The 10,187-nt window shown below is 42.7% G+C and overlaps 1 non-coding gene across 1 annotated transcript; it reads right to left on the reverse strand.

The window, feature by feature from the left end:
• Positions 1–9,548: 9,548 nt before the first annotated feature.
• trnas-gcu (transfer RNA serine (anticodon GCU)) lies at positions 9,549–9,632 on the reverse strand. The gene has a single exon. It is a non-coding gene; the product is annotated as a tRNA-Ser (tRNA).
• Positions 9,633–10,187: the final 555 nt, after the last annotated feature.

The following is a 10,187-nucleotide window of genomic DNA, read 5'->3' on the forward strand; positions in this document are numbered from 1 at the left end:
GGGATGTTACAAGTTGTTATCCTTTCAACAAAAGATAATACCAGCGTTACCAATGTACTTTCCAAGACAGCTGACGTCAGCTGCTAAAATGGGACATTTTCTGATCAGTGTTGTTTCTAACGTAGACAATCTTCCTGAGCAATCAACATGGACAATCAACTTCAAACAGTTTTATTTTGTCCCATTCAACCGAACACATTCACTGTTGATATTGAGGGCGGGTTTTCAACTGGACAGGTGAAGTAGGGTAGGATTTAATGAGGGGGAATATAGGGAATATTCTTACTTTCGCTTGTTTTACTCACTTCGAGTCACTTGACTGAAGAAAATCATAGTAATAGCTGATGGCATGTATCAACGTAAAATACGTTGTACGCATGTTCTTCTGAGCGTATAAAAGAGATAGAGAGTAATATCTCAGAGATCTTTAACAATATTATAAAAAATAAGAATCCATGCTATTTTAGACGCGGCTTGTGCACGGATTGATGACCGTTATTTTCTCGATTATCAGAGAGCGGATTGTTGATTTTTTGACTCTGACAAGTGTACAGAAGGGATAGGTGTTAGGCCCATTGGTTTTCTTTAATATTATCATGAATGTTAATGACTGAGATGTCGATGTAGAAAACTGAATCAGCAGAATTGCGGACGACTCCTGAGTTGGTGGCGTTGCTCCAGCTAGGAACTTCATCCTGGGTTGTAGCTTGATGTTGACAGGCTAGGAAATGGGCTTAAAAATGGCAGATGGCATTTAATACAGGCAAGTGTAAGATTGTCTGCGTTGTGAGGAAAGATACAATAGGCTTCGACGCACATATCGAATATGTGGATTTTAGCGTGCAGTATTTAAAAAAGAGACGTGGTGATACAGATGCATAATTCCAGGAAGGCGGCATCATGGGCAGATCGGCTCGCATTGAGCTCTGATCACAGTGGCAATCACAGGCAGATCACGGAGTATACGAGTTGGGACATTATGTTGAAGATGTACAACACGTTGGTGAGGCCGTGGTTAGAATATCCTTGCCTGTTCTCGAAAACAACTTAAAGTTTGGAAATATCAATAAGCTTCAAAATGTCCAGAGATAATTCGAAAGGAAAAGTTCGGGAAACGAACAAGGTGAATGCCTGCAGATTTTCACCAACTAGAGTCTATACCGGGCATGGGCAATCTACGGCCCGGGGGCCATATGCGGCCCGTTAACCTTTTCAATCCGGCCCGCCGAACTTGATGAAATTATATTAATAAACCTTGTTAACATTTTTCCCCGCAATTCTGGTGTTTTCCCAATAGATGACGCACTCTATATACATTGACCTTTGTTGAGGTGCAGCTATTACTCCACATTTGCGCTTTACTCTTTGTTCAGCTCGACCTATTTGTGTGAACAGGCGTGCAGCGTCATGATCATCAACAAAGCCAGCCACAGATCCAAGTTAACTGAGCAACACCTCAGATCCATCCTGAGAATCGCCACAACAAAACTAAATCCAGACTTTGATGCGCTGGCTAAAAAGGGAGACCAACAACACTGTTCCCACTGAAATTAAAAATATGTTTCTTCGTTTTGTTATGTAAAAATGCATTTGAAAATATTTTTTTTCAATAAGCCTTACATGTTACATGTCATTTCTGTTAAGTGATGGACATGAGTAGTGCGCAGATGCACGTACGTTCTTAAAATAAAAATTGCGCTCCAGATCAAATAACGCGCTCCACATACTGGCGCGCTGTCACTGTTCTGTCCTTGTGCTGGTCGTTGTTGAGTTTTGGCCAAGGGGACAATTGAATAAGAAGGAGCAGGACAAGTAGACCTGCATCCCCTACCGTTTTTGAAATAAAGACACTCAGGAGGAGAGTGATGATGATAATATCTTGAAGGATAACATAATTTTAGTGCTTTAAAATAATAACTGTTACTTTTAAAAAAGCTGTATTTTATTCATTTAATTTTCAGTGTTTTAAAAGTCATTTCAATAAATAGCTAAATACTATGGGACTTCAAAGACAGATATTTTGTTGTAATGCATTTGTTCATTTTCAATTGAAATTAAAGCACATGTTTTCTACGTATCCCATGATATTTTATTTTCTCTTTTGAGGTGTATTACCAAAACACTCCGTCCATCTGCTCCTGGTCCGGCCCCCCTGTCAAATTTCAGAACCCTTTGTGGCCCACAAGTTAAAAAGTTTGCCCACCCCTGTCATAGAACATAGTACGGCACATTACAGGCCTTTCGACCCACAATGTTGTGACGACCCTTAAAGCCTGCCTCGCATATCAGCTCCCACCTTAAATTCCCCCATATACCTGTCTAGTAGACTCTTAAATTTCACTAATGTGTCTGCGTCCACCACTAACTCGGGCAGTGCATTCCAAGCACTAGCCACTCCCCGAGTAAAAAAAAACCTTCCTCTCATATCCCCCTTGAACTTTACACCCCTTTCCTTAAAGCCAAGTCATATTGTATTGAACAGTGGTACCCTGAGGAAGAGTCGCTGGCGTTCCACTATATATATTCCTCGTAATATCTTATATACCTCTATCATATCCCCGCTCATCCTGCTACTCTCCAAATAGTAAAGCCCTAGCTCCCTTTATCTTTGATCATAAGGCATACTCTCTGAATCTGGCAGCATCCTGGTAAATCTCCTCTCTAACTTTTCAAATGCTTCATCATCCTTCCTCTAGCGAGGCGACCAGAATTGGACACAGTGCTCTAAGTATGGCCTAACCAGAGTTTTATAGAGCTGCATTATTACATCGCGACTTTTAAACTATATCCCTCAAGTTCTAAAAGCTAACATCCTATAAGATTTCTGGACTACCCTATCCACCTGTGAGGCATCTTGCAGGGATCTGTGGACGTGTACCCCCAGATCCCTCTGCTCCCCCACACTACCATGTATCCTGCCATTTACTTTGTACTCTTCCTTGGAGTTTATCCTTCCAATGTGTCCTTCCAACCACCTCACACTTCTCTGGGTTGAACTCCATCTGCCACTTCTCAGCCCACTTCTGCATCCTATCAATGTCTCTCTGCAGTCTTAGACAATCCTCACACTATCCAGAACATCACCAACCTTTGTGTCGTCTGCAAACTTGCCAACCTACCCTTCTACCCCCAAATTCAGGACTTTAATAAAAATCACAAAAAGTAGAGGCCCCAGAACCGATCCTTGTGGAACACCATTTGTCACAACCCTCCAATCCGAATGTACTCCCTCCACCACTACCCTCTGCCTTCTGCAGGCAAGCCAACTCTGAATCCACCTGGCCAAACATCCCTGCAGCCCATGCCTTCTGACTTTCTGAATAAGCCTACCGTGCGGAACCTTAACAAATGCCTTTCTAAAATCAATGTAGATCACATCCACTGCACTACCCTCATCTATACGTCTGGTCACCTCCTGAAAGAAATCAAGTTGTCAGACACTATCTGCGTTTCACAAAGCCATGCTGACTCTCCCTGATCAGCCAATGATTCTCTAAATGACTATAGATTATATCTCTAAGAATCTTTTCCAACAGGTTTCCCACCACAGACGTATGGCTTACTGCTCTATAATTACCCGGACTATCCCTACTATCTTTTTTGAACAAGGGGACAACATTGTCTTCCCTCCAATCCTCCGGTACCATTCCCGTGGACAACGAGGACATAAAGGTCCTAGCCAGAGGCTCAGCAATCTCTTCTCTCGCATCATGGAGCAGCCTGGGGAATATTCCGTTAGGCCCTGGAGACCTATCCGTCCTACTGTATTTTAACAACTCCAACACCCCCTCTCCCTTAATAACAACATGCTCCAGAACATCAACCTCACTCATATTGTCCTCACCGTCATCAAGTTCCCTCTCATTGGTGAATAACAAATAGAAGTATTCATTGAGGACCTCGCTGACTTCCACATCCTCCAGCCACACCTTCCCACCTTTATTTCTAATCGGTCCTACCTTCACTCCTATTCATCTTTATGTTCTTCACATAATTGAAGAATGCCTTGGGCATGTCCTTTACCCGAGTCGCAAAGGCCTTATCATGCCCCTTTCTTGCTCTACTCAGCACCTACTTAAGCCATTGACTTGTTAACCTAAATTCCTCAATAGACCCATCTGATCCTCGCTTCCTAAACCTCATGTACGCTGCCTTCTTCCAACTGACTAGGTTTTACACCTCACTTGTCACCAATGGTTCCTTCACCCTACCATTCTTTATCTTCCTCACCGGGACATATTTATCCCTAACATCCTGCAAGAGACCCCGGAACATCGACCACATGTCCATAGTACATTTCCCTGTAATAACATCATCCGGATTCATACCCGGAAGTTCTAGCCTTATAACCTCATAATTTGCCCTTCCCCAATTAAAATATTTCCTGTCCTCCCTGATTCTACCCTTGTCCATAAGATTTCCATTAAATATGTTGATTTATTACACTGTCACCAATGCTATTCCTTGGCACTCAAATTCTGACCTATAGATGTTTTAGGTCAGTTTCCGAATGCCGAATCTGTCCAGTCATACCATTCGTATCGGGATTATGATTCATCATTTCCAGTACTAAAAGTAAATCATGTTCAATCATCACCAGGTTGAGTACTACAGTAAGTGCAGAAGATGCAAGGAGCTGCGATGGCCGAGTGGTTAAGGCGTTGAACTTGAAATCCAATGGGGATTCCCTACGCAGGTTTTAACCCTGCTCGCAGCGCTCGGGTTATAGACACCAGAAATTCAAATACCTGCAAATAAGTTTTAACCCCTTGTCTGCTGTCTCGGCACTGCATCTTCCCTGTGTTGAAGCCTATGTTTTACACTTTTTAGTATAATTCAGTCCAATGCAATTCTACTCACCGTTAGGGGTTCATTTCTGTCCAACTCTGATCAATTGATCAATCTCCTTGAAGCAGCTTAAATTCTCGACAAATTGGAGCTTCACCTTCTCATCAAACTGAATGAATGAAAAATGCAGAGCAGATTTTTCAGCGTCAGCGGGCAGAAACAGATGCCATCCTTTCGCTCTGCGATACACATGGTGACGTCTTCTCATCCTACGTAAGAATCTGACCTTAATCAATACCTGTGTTGCTGCAGTTCTGGCTGACTCCACTCAAGAGCGGTAGCGTCTCCCTCAGCTGTCGCTAGAGCATCCTCCGATACGTTTCTGCACTTGGAGATGCTGCAAGCGTTAGAAGCGAGCAATGTCTGGCGAAGGCCAAACGTTGACTCCAGTTGCCTCAAATCCTGTGATTTCATGTAGTACAGTCCCTGACAGAGATATTATTCGTCAAACTGACGTTACCTACTTGGTAATAGGGTCCTGCAATTTTAATCGCTGTTCTACACGAACGCCAGCCGGGGAGGTCAGTCTCTTGTTTAAATAGCTGCTGAACAGAACATTCCGGAACGTTTCCGACAGTCCGCTTTTGTTTTAATTGGGTTTTTTTTCTTCGTGGTTGCCTGTACAGAGACGAATCTCAAGGTTGTGTAAACATAGAAGCGTAGAATACCTACAGCACCTATTATTTTGATAATAAATGAGGAGACAGACGCACAGAGACGGAAAAAGCGTAACTGATCGCCATCGGCGACTTTTGTCGAAGTTCACGCCAACTTCTTGACCCAGGATATTGTGAGGTATTTGTTGTGCTCCTTCTAGGAACACTACACTGTCGAATAACTTTAAAAATTACAAATGCCATTCCACTCTTTAAGAAGGGAGGGCAACAAAGGAGAGAATAACAGCCTGTAAGCCTGACACCAGTGTTTGGGACGATGCTGCAGTCCATTATTAAACATGAAGTTTCGCAGGTCTTGGAGGCACATAAGAAAACAGGTCAAGGTCATCACTGTTTCCTCAAGGGGTAATGTAGCCTGACAAATAGTTTGGAATTCACTGAGGAAATAACAGGCAGAATAAGCAAAGGTGAGACACTGAATGTTGTTAATTTGGATGTTCATAACTCGTTAAAAAACCTCTTGAATGAGTATACTAAAATATATATTAAATTCCCTCATTATACAGCAAAGATACCGCCATGGATAGATGAATGGCTTGCACTGCGGAGGAAACATTGAGAATAAGGGTGATCCTTTCCTTTCTCCAGCTCTGTATCCCTTTTGCCAATCGCCTTTCCAGCTCTTAGCTTCACCCCACACCCTCCTGTCTTCTCATATCATTTCGCATTTCCCCCTCCCCCTCCTTTCAAGTCACTTACGATCTATTATTTTAGTTAGTCCTGCCGAAGGATCTCTGCCCGAAACATCGACAGTGCTTCTTCCTATAGATTCTGCCTGGCCTGCTGTGTTCCACTGGCATTTTGTGTGTGTTGCTTGAATTTCAAGCATCTGCAGATTTCGTCGTGTTTGGCATTTTTTTTTATGTTGGATGCCGCAGTGTGATCGGAATTTGGGACACATCTTTTCACCTTATATGTCAACGATGAAATTGGTGGCTTTGCGGCCAAATTTGCTGACAATGCAAATCTTGGTTAAATAATATGTGGTCTTGAGGAAGCAGAAAGTTTGCAGTAGACATTGGCCAGATTAAGAGAATGGGTAATCCGGTGGCAGATTGGACTATATTGCAGGGAATTTTCTACTCGTTACAAAATTGGGGGGGGGGGAGGGGAAGGTCTAAAAGGAGTTGGGACAACGAGTGCGGAATTCCCTAAAGTCCAGTTGCTAGTTTAAGAGGGTAGTAAGGGAGGAAAATGCAATGTCAACATATCAGCTTTTATTTCGAGGAAACTAGAAAATAAAATCACATGTGTAATGAGAAGCCTTTATTAGCATTTGATGTGACTGCAGTTGGAAGACAGTGAACGGATTTGGTCTCTTATCTAAAATGAATGTGCTGGCGAGAGTCCAGAATCGGTCACGAGAATGATGCCTGGTAGAAAAGAGTTACGTATGAGGACTGTTTTAGGACCCTGGGCCTTGTCGCTGAAATCTGAAGAATGAATCGGGGATCTCATTGAAATCTATCGAGTATTGACAGACCGTGTTAGAATAGACATGGAGAGGATTTTGATGTTAGTGTTAGATTGAGGGCCAACGGCCACAACCTCAGATAAGGATGTCCCTTTACAAAAGGGACGAGAAGCATTTTCTGTAGGCAGAAAGATATGGATTTCTGCCATTTATTACAAGAAATAACAGTGAGGGGCAAGTAATAGGGTTCATTTAAAGGTGAGGAGTTTGATAGGTGGTAAAGGTGCCAAATGTGGCGAGCAGAAGGAAAGGGAATGGGGTTGAGACGGATTAACATGTATGACCACAGGACTAGAAGACATAGGAACAGAATCAGGCCATCTGGCCCATTGAGTCTGCTCCACCATTTAATCATGGTCGATCCTTTTCTTCTCTTCCTGAACTCCAGTTCCCGGCCTTATCCCCAGAAACCTTTAATGCCGTGTCCAATCAAGAGCCTATCAACCTCTGCCTTAAATACAGTGGCATACAAAAGTTTGGGCACCCCTGGTTAAAATTTCTGTTAGTGTGAATAGTTAGGCGACTAAAAGATGACCTAATTTCCAAGAGGCATAAAGTTAAAGATGACACATTTGTTTAATACTTTAAGCAAGATTATTTTTTTTATTTCCATCTTTTACAGTTCCAAAATCACAAAAAAGGAAAATCAGCAGAAGCAAAGGATTGGGTACCCTGCATGGTCAGTAATTCGTAACACCCCCTTTGGCAAGTATCAGAATTTGTAAACGCTTTCTGTAGCCAGCTAAGTATCTTTCAATTCGTGCTTGGGGAATTTTCGACCATTCTTCTTTGCAAAAGGCTTCTAGCTGGCTAAGATTCTTGGGCCGTCTTGCATGCTCTGCCACAGATTTGAGGTCTATCCACAGATTTTCGATGATGTTTAGGTCGGCGGACTGTGAGAGTCAGCCAAAATCTTCAGTTTGCGCTTCTTGAAGTAGTATATAGTCCCTTTTGAGGTGTGTTTAGGATCATTATCCTGTTGTAGAAGCCATTCTCTTTTCAGCTTTAGCATTTTATAGACAGTGTGATGTTTGCTGTCAGAATTTGCTGGCATTTAATTGAATTCATTCTTCACTCTACCATTGAGATTCTCCCCATGCCGTTCGCTGCAACACAAGCCCAAAGCATGATCGATCCACCCCCGTGCTTAACAGTTGGAGAGGTGTTATTTTCATGAACTTTTCCACGCTTTTTTCTCCAAACATACCTTTGCTCATCGCGGGCAAAAAGTTCTATTTTAACTTCATCTGTCCGCAGGACTTCTTTCCAAAATGCATTGTGCTTGTTTAGATGCTCTATTGCAAATTTCTGAGGCTGCATTTTGTGGTGAGGGCGCAGGAAATGATTTCTTCTGATGACTCTTCCGTGAAGGTCATATTTGTGCCGGTGTCGCTGGATAGTAGAACAGTGCTCTACCCCTCCAGAGTCTGTTCAATCTTCCTGAAGGTCATTTGCAGTCAAACGGGGTGTTTTGATTTGCCTTTCTTGCAAGCCGTTCTTTCAAAACGTTTTCTTGTCTTCCAGACCTCAAATTGACCTCCACCCTTCCTGTTAACGGCCGTTTCTTTATTACAATTACGAACTAAGGAAACGGCTAGGAAACCGCTTTGCTATCTTCTTATATCCTTCTCCTGCTTTGAGGACATCAATTGTTTTAATTTTTAGAGTGCTGCGCACATGCTTAGAGGAGCCATTGGCTGCTGATTGTTGGGACGGGGTTTGAGGAGTCAGGGTATTTATAAAGATTTGAAATGTTCATCATCCGGTCTTTCCTAAGGATGACCGTGAACAAGCCAAATCCCTAACAAGCTAATTAAGGTCTGAGACCTTGGTAAATGTTATCCGATAGCTTAAATCGCTTGTGGTGCCCAACCTTTTTCGTGGTGCTCCTTTATTTTTTACACACTCTAAAATTGTACAAAACAAACTTAATACTCTAACCTTGCTTAAAATATCGAAAAATGTTTCATCTTTAACTTTTTCACTTTTGGGGATCAGTTCGTCTTCTACTCACTTAACTATTCACAGTAACAGAAATTTTGTCCAGAGTGCCCAAACATTTGCATGCCACTGTACAGGCAAAGACCTGTCGTCTCCAGCTGAATGTGGCAGCAAATTCCGAAAATTCACCACACGCTGCCTGAAGAAATTTTTACGCATCTCTGTTCTGAAGAACGCCCCTCTATCCTGACGCTCTGCCCTCTTGTTTAGACTACCACTATGGCAAGCATAATTTCCACATCTACTCTGTCTGGGCATTCAACATTTAATTGGTTTCAGTGGGATCCCCTCTCATCCTTTGAACTGCAGCGAATGCAGACCCAAGCATTTCCATTCCTGGAATCATCCTTGTGAACGTCCTTTGGACTCTCTCTAATGCTAGCATATATTTTCTAAGATTAGGGACCCAAAACGCACCGAATAGCGCTAATTCTGGTCCTATAAATTGAGGCCAAATTTGTCAAACTAATTTTTAGCCAAACTAATAATGTCGTTTTTCAGGACAGCATCCCTGGACAGCTTCAGCAAATGGTCTCCAAGATAAACATCGCGACGGGGATGGGATTCGAACCCACGCCTGCAGAGCACAATGGATTAGCAGTCCATCGCCTTGCCTTTTCGGCCACCTCGGCTGCTCTTCTCTCTTCCTTGTGTTTTGAAGTTCCAAATTTCTTCAGAGTACTTACAAACTTTGCTTATGGTCCACACATTTGTGTTCAGATGCTATGTCGATTTACTTTGCTCGCCGTGCTACCAGAATTCAGGGACGTGGATCCGGACAGTTTAGAGAGAGTTTTGCCAACCACAGGAAACATGGAAATAGCTAAAGTAGGCACTTTAGAGGCGATGGACGTGCTGTGGCAAAAGGATCGATTCCGTGCTCTGTAACTCGAAGAAACTCCGAATGTTTTAAGTTGTACAATGAGGTAAAATTATGTTAAATTAAATAGAAGTTCAGCAGCTTTGCTATCGTATTGCTGGATTTCAAATAAACAGATGTTATAAGAACTTGTCAACAGTTTCGAGAATGATGAGCTTCCCTGTACAATAACCCGATATCTACCACATACCAGAAACGCTGACAGGCACGTCCGGCTGTGCGCAGCCGCTGATCCAAACTCCCTAACGCTTAACGGACAATAGTCAATAATCGAGGACGTCTGTCCTGACGAAGGATCTGGGCCCGA

The sequence above is a fragment of the Hypanus sabinus genome, chromosome 18 (genome assembly GCF_030144855.1).
Source record: "Hypanus sabinus isolate sHypSab1 chromosome 18, sHypSab1.hap1, whole genome shotgun sequence".
Lineage (NCBI taxonomy): Eukaryota > Metazoa > Chordata > Chondrichthyes > Myliobatiformes > Dasyatidae > Hypanus > Hypanus sabinus.